At 41.3% G+C, this 7,319-nt stretch overlaps 1 non-coding gene across 1 annotated transcript; it reads left to right on the top strand.

Annotated features, from left to right (window-relative positions):
- The first annotated feature begins 891 nt into the window (after positions 1-891).
- Positions 892-964, top strand: TRNAK-UUU (transfer RNA lysine (anticodon UUU)). The gene has a single exon. It is a non-coding gene; the product is annotated as a tRNA-Lys (tRNA).
- The last annotated feature ends 6,355 nt before the right edge of the window (positions 965-7,319 follow it).

The following is a 7,319-nucleotide window of genomic DNA, read 5'->3' as shown; positions in this document are numbered from 1 at the left end:
GACCATTCTAGTGAATTAAAAATATGATGTTTAGTGCATCTACAAATACTCAGGAAAAAAGTAAATATTCCAGTAAATGCTACCTGAAAATGATAATAGATCCAGCATGTTGCAAGTACTTAGGTGTAGATATAACAGTCCCTGTGGAGCAACCATTTAACACAATTATTGTGATATTTATGCCCTGTAAGTATGCAGCTTTTTTTGCAAGAAATTTAAATTGGACTGCATTATATTACAGAAAATAACTAGAAGTATTGTACAGTTGATGTACTGTATGTAATTAGCTTTAGTAGGCTGCAATTTCAAAGAGAGAGATAGAGCAGGTTTTATCAAGAAATACAAAATTAGTGTCTATTATTTCACATAAAATAGCTAGATATATTGTACAGTCAATTTACAGTATTTAGTCAGCTTTAGTAAGCCCCAATTTCAGAAGTAGAGATGAGGCAGGCTTTATCATAAAAAAAGGGTCTGTTTCACAAACAATAGCCAGAAATATTGTACAGTTGATGCACTGTTCTGTATGTAAACAGCTTTAGTAGGTTGGAATTTGAGAAGGAGAGATAAGGCAGGTTTTAAACTGAAGCAAAAACTTAGTCTATTATTTTACAAACTAAAACCATAAATAAAGTACAGTTGATGCGCTGTATGTAGACTTCCATGGGATTCACTTTAAGTTTGGGTTAGTGGAATTTCAATAAAGATTCATTGAACACCCGGACAGAGTCACCTGGCACAGTTTATCAACCATGTTGAAAAGTAAGTTGTTTCTATAAGTGAGAGGTGCTTAATGTATAGTCAAGTCTTCATTTTAGTTGCTATTGTTGCAATATTTGACCAGAAGGTATAATTCTGGTGCTAGCTATGTCATAATGTACTACTGATGAAGCCTGGATAGCTCAGTCGGTAGAGCATCAGACTTTTAATCTGAGGGTCCAGGGTTCAAGTCCCTGTTCAGGCAGCTGTGTTTTATGGTAATAAACTAAACATCTGCTGGAGATAAAACACCCCACTAGGCGCATGAACCATACAAAAGTGAAAAACAGTCAGGCTTAAATTTGAGCTGTGGGAGACCCTGTCAGCACCATTCAGTTTGATAAACGGTAATTTAAAAATCCGACATAGTCATTCTTCAGGTGTTAGGGCAGCCATGAGTGTTGTCACTCTCAATACAACTGCAGGAAGCGGAAATTTTTTTCTGAAATTTTCTGTTTAGTGTGGAGGGAAGAATCTAATGAACAAGTGTATGGCTAGCTTTAGCATGGCTTACTTTACTATGGAGCTAAGAAAGGAAGAAAAAAATCCATTGTTTCCATGATCTGGATGTCTACCACAGAATCTTAATTTGTATCTGTTTTCTACATCTTCAACAAAAGCCTGCTGTACTCAAACTGTGGCTTACCTCTGGGATGAAAGGGCTTGTGTCTTCTTTGGGTAGATCTTCTAGGCAGCTACTTCATCCTTTTTCAATGTTTTTGGCTTTACCAGACTTTTCTGGTGTCCAGCCTGAACCATTCCTTGGGGAGAAAAGGTTTTAATGGCAACTGCTTCCCCCTTAAGAATTTCCTGCTCAAGGCTGTCCTGTGAGACAAATTGGCTATAAACTGGTAGAATGTTCATTTAATTCTCTACATGATCAAATTTAAAAACAAACAGTGATAATAAGACCAGAATGATAAAAAAAATGTTGCTTCATGTAGAGATGTATAAGAGAGCATACAGGTTTCCTTGAATGTATGCTCTCTTTATATGTCCATACGACACAGGAGAAGTATACAAACCATTAATTATTTTCTCGCCATCTACTCTGATCTTAATGATTGAAAGGCTAATTTCATCCTTCAAGCCACACAATTCTGTCTGAAGCATAATTATTTTGAATTTGATGGTAGCTTTTACATCCAAAAAACTGGAACAGCAATGGGAGTACATTTTGCTCCCAGCTATGCCAATTTGACCATCGGTCATTGGGAGATCCAGCAGATTTGGCATAACAACCCTTTTTAACAACACATTGCATATTACGGCCACTATATAGATGATTTTATCGTCATTTGGGATGGACCTTTCACCACTGTTGAGGCATTCCTACAATTTTGCAATATTAACACCTTCAGAATTTCATGTGACAGCTACTTTTTGGTACTTCTGGGTCTAGAATTGGGGTGCTGCGGGTCCAACATCATAGCAAAAAAACACTTCAAACCTATAGATGGTAATTCATACCTTTATCGTACCAGCAGTGCAATTTGAGCCATTCATTTTGTATGCCTCAAATCGCACTGCACCCTTTTTTCCCCCACTGGAATCGGAGAGCATGGGTGTTCACACCCATGTGATCCAATTGAGCCAATTGCACTGCATTTTGCAAAGCTTTTGGGGTGTTTTTAATATTGACACCCGCTGAGGTTCACATGAATGCAGTGCGATTTCGATACGTGCAGGAAATGCACAAAAATCGATGTGAATCCTATGCCACATTAGTGTGAATAGGAACTCAGAATTGCACACATAGAGAGGATTATATGGGACAGAGTTCCATCTTCAAAAACAGGTTTTTGCACAAGGGTTATCCACAGAATTAGATGCAAGAGGCCTATTTTCACTATCTGATTAAACCACACATGGAGATGGCTAAGAAACCCCAAAATTTTGATGAAGATTAGATTTGTCACCCAATGGAAAGACTGTTTCACAAACATTGGTCCAAGCTTTTACAGGACTGGAATTTAAAATCTACTATTCCCAGTAGGCCCAAGTTTTTCTTCTACCAAGCAGATTATGTCCTTCCCAAACCAGACATGCAACCTGGCACATTGTTTGGCAAGTTGATTGGCATGTATGTACCAAAGTAAGAAACGCAAATGCCTGACATGTAAGCATGTGCCACGTTGGATAAAAACTTTCCAAGGTAATGGCAAAACATTCATCATTGATTCGATCAAAGGATTATGTAAGAGAGAAACATATTGGATTTACACCCTAAAAACTCTTCATCTTCCAGGAGATCTGAATGAGGAAATAGAGATCAATACGGTCATCTAATGGTCTCATGTCAGCGAATATTCTTCTCCCTTGGGTTTCTCTTTTGCATTTAGTGTCTTTTATTTTCATGTGTGATGTTTCTCAAATGCATGTCAGATCAATAGTTTTTTAATGTACAGTGGGGACGGAAAGTATTCAGACCCCCTTAAAATTTTCACTCTTTGTTATATTGCAGCCATTTGCTAAAATCATTTAACTTCATTTTTTTCCTCATTAATGTACACACAGCACCCCATATTGACAGAAAAACACAGAATTGTTGACATTTTTGCAGATTTATTAAAAAAGAAAAACTGAAATATCACATGGTCCTAAGTATTCAGACCCTTTGCTCAGTATTTAGAAGAAGCACCCTTTTGATCTAATACAGCCATGAGTCTTTTTGGGAAACATGCAACAAGTTTTTCACACCTGCATTTGGGGATCCTCTGCCATTCCTCCTTGCAGATCCTCTCCAGTTCTGTCAGGTTGGATGGTAAACGTTGGTGGACAGCCATTTTTAGGTCTCTCCAGAGATGCTCAATTGGGTTTAAGTCAGGGCTCTGGCTGGGCCATTCAAGAACAGTCACGGAGTTGTTGTGAAGCCACTCCTTCGTTATTTTAGCTGTGTACTTAGGGTCATTGTCTTGTTGGAAGGTAAACCTTTGGCCCAGTCTGAGGCCCTGAGCACTCTGGAGAAGGTTTTCATACAGGATATCCCTGTACTTGGCCGCATCATCTTTCCCTCGATTGCAACCAGTTGTCCTGTCCCTGAAGCTGGTTTTCTCCACACATACCGCTTAGAATTAAGACCAAAAAGTTCTATCTTGGTCTCATCAGACCAAAGAATCTTATTTCTCACCATCTTGGAGTCCTTCAGGTGTGTTTTTAGCAAACTCCATGCGGGCTTTGATGTGTCTTGCACTAAGGAGAGGCTTCCATCGGGCCACTCTGCCATAAAGCCCTGACTGGTGGAGGGCTGCAGTGATGGTTGACTTTCTACAACTTTCTCCCATCTCCCAACTGCATCTCTGGAGCTCAGCCACAGTGAACTTTGGGTTCTTCTTTACCTCTCTCAACAAGGCTCTTCTCCCCCGATAGCTCAGTTTGGCCGGACGGCCAGCTCTAGGAAGGTTTCTGGTCGTCCCAAACGTGCAGCAGAAATTTTTTTGTAACCTTGGCCAGATCTGTACCTTGCCACAATTCTGTCTCTGAGCTCTTCAGGCAGTTCCTTTGACCTCATGTTTCTCATTTGCTCTGACATGCACCGTGAGCTGTAAGGTCTTATATAGACAGGTGTGTGGCTTTCCTAATCAAGTCCAATCAGTATAATCAAGCACAGCTGGACTCAAATAAAGGTGTAGAACCATCTCAAAGATGATCAGAAGAAATGGACAGCACCTGTGTTAAATATATGAGTGTCACAGCAAAGGGTCTGAATACTTAGGACCATGTGATATTTCAGTTTTTCTTTTTTAATAAATCTGCAAAAATGTCAACAATTCTGTGTTTTTCTGTCAACATGGGGTGCAGTGTGTACTATAATGAGGAAAAAAATGAATGATTTTAGCAAATGGCTGCAATATAACAAAGAGTGAAAAATTTAAGGGGGTCTGAATACTTTCCATCCCCACTGTATGACCCTTTTATTCATCTAAATCCCATTTATTATTCACATAAAAAAAATTTTTAAATTTTTTTTATATTTTCTTTTCATATTTGTTATAATATATATGCTATATATATTCATCTTCATTATTATTTTGATTGTTAATCCCCACTTTTTGATACGCTTCCACTGACGATTGTTTAGATCAGGCTTTTTCAACCAGGGTGCCTTGAGGTTTCTTTAGGGGTGCTGTCAGAAACCATGAATCAGACTGAGACAGAAGTACAGTTAAATCACACTTGTTTAATAATAATAAAAAAAGGTAAACAAACAGAGTAAACGTAGTCAAAACATAGCCAGAATTCAGGAACTGGAACGGATAGTCAGACAAGCCAAGACATCAGGGAACCAGAGAACAGTGTAGTAGAACAGCAAGCAGGATTTGGAGCCAGAAGGAATGTCAGCCAAGCAAGTCGTTAACAGGAACATAGGAGAGCGTCTCTAGAGATGTGACCAAGGTGAAGGCAGAGATCATCTTGACTGGACGGCTTAAGTAGGCAGGACCAACGAGCAGGATCATCAACAGGTGAGTCGCTGTGGAGAGATAGGAGCTGACAATTAGCCAACAGTTGAGCGGCCAGCTCAGAGCAGGTAGGGCTGGGTCCAGCCCTGACAGGTGCCTTGGTAAAATGCCTAAAAATTGCCCCAAAATTGTATACAAGTCAGCAGATGGATGAAGCTTGCCTTTTAGTTACACAAAACCACAGATTTTCATTGTGCACCATTATGACCTTCTAGCTGCCAGCATCCTAACAACCAATGACCCTCCTGGGTCCATTGAAAAACCAGCAGTGGAAATTACATACCCCAGGAATTTAACCTGTTCACGGTGGAATTCGCACTTCTCCAATTTACAATAGAGAGTGTTCTCTCTTAGTTTCTGAAGCACATGACAGACATCTGTTTGGTGGCTATCCAGGAACTTGGAAAATTTGAGTATATCGTCCAGATAAACCACCACACGCTGCAACAAATCTCGAAATACATTGTTAATACATTTCTGGAGAACTGCCAGGGCGTTACAAAGGCCAAAAGGCATTACGAGGTACTCATAATGGCCTGTTCTAGTATTAAACTCAGTTTTCCACTCGTAGCCCTCCTTAATCCTCACGAGATTGTATGCCCCTCTCAAATCAAGCTTCGTTGCTCCCTTGAGGTGGTCAAATAACTCTGTAATCAACGGAATCGGATAGGCATTTGAGTGAAACAATTAAGACCCCCATACTCAATACAAGGTCTCAGTTCACCACTCTTCTTCTTCACAAAGAAAAAACCAGCACCAGCAGGAGACGAGGTTTTTGCAGATGAAACCTCGAGAAAGTGTGTCTGCAACCATCTCCTCCATGGCCTTATCCTCCCAGACCAACAAAGGGTAAACCCGGCCACGAGGGGGTATGGCACCAGGTTGAAGGTCAATTGCACAATCATACAACTGGTGTGGAGGCAAACTACCAGCTTGACCTTTGTCAAAGATATCGCTAAAATTGTGGTACTCCTTCATCAGGGAGGAGAGTGAAGAGGTGCACAGGACCTTGGCTATTTTCTGGAAGCATGTCTCATTGCAATGTGGCCACCAGGAGAGAACCTCAGCACGGAGCCAATCAATCAAACGAGGGGTTGTGCCTCTGTAACCAAGGATAACCAATAACCAGTGGAAACTTAGGTGAGGAAATAACTTGGAAGTGGATTATCCTACGGTCATGGGCAACGGAACCGTCTCATGAGTCACATGGGTAGGCTGTAGAGGTCTCCGGTTCGTACCAGGAGGCATGGAAGGTGAGGGAGGCATGGGTAGGACTGCAAAGATCGGAGACAAAGATAGGCTCCTTAAAAGAGAGTCTCTCTGAGTCTGGAGTCAATGAGGATGGCAAATGTGATCAACCTCTGCAGCTCAGTGGGTATATCTCGGGCTGCTATGTCATTCTTGATGGTATCCGAGAGACCATGAGAAAAAGCAGCCACGAGGGCCTCATTGTTCCAAACAACCTCTGCTGCCAGAGAACGCAATTCGATGGCGTAATCGGCAACAGTTCTCATACTCTTTTTGATGGACATAAGGCACTTGGCAGCAGAAGCAGAGCATGCGGGAACATCAAATACCCTTTTAAAAGAAGCCACAAACTCAGGGTAACTCAAGACAACAGGTTTTTGTGTCTCCCATAGAGGATTTGCCCAGGCCAAGGCTCTCTCAGAAAGCAAAAATATCATGAAACCTACGTTGCTTCTGTGTGTGGGAAATGCCTGGGGCAGCATCTCAAAGTATATCTCAACCTGGTTGATAAACCCACTGCATTTGACTAGATCGCCCCCAAATCGCTGGGAAAGTGGAGCGGAACCAGACATACCTCTTATAGAGGTAATACTTGATGCGAGTGCCTGCACAGGACTGGAGCAGCAGCAGGGACAGCCTACAACACAGGTTGTACTGGAGCAGCCACAGTGGGAGATTCCAGGTGAGCTGTGCAACTCAGGAGCATTTGTAACGCCATGGCAAACTGATCCATGCAGTGATCCTGCTCATCCAATCTGTAAAAAATACTACCAATGGATTGACTGCATCTTCTGAATTCATGGCCTTCGCCTACTGCCAGAAACCATGAATCAGACTGAGACAGAAGTAGTT

The sequence above is a fragment of the Aquarana catesbeiana genome, linkage group LG03, assembly GCF_042186555.1.
Source record: "Aquarana catesbeiana isolate 2022-GZ linkage group LG03, ASM4218655v1, whole genome shotgun sequence".
Taxonomy (NCBI): Eukaryota; Metazoa; Chordata; class Amphibia; order Anura; family Ranidae; genus Aquarana; species Aquarana catesbeiana.
This window is presented reverse-complemented; position numbering and strand designations above follow the sequence as displayed.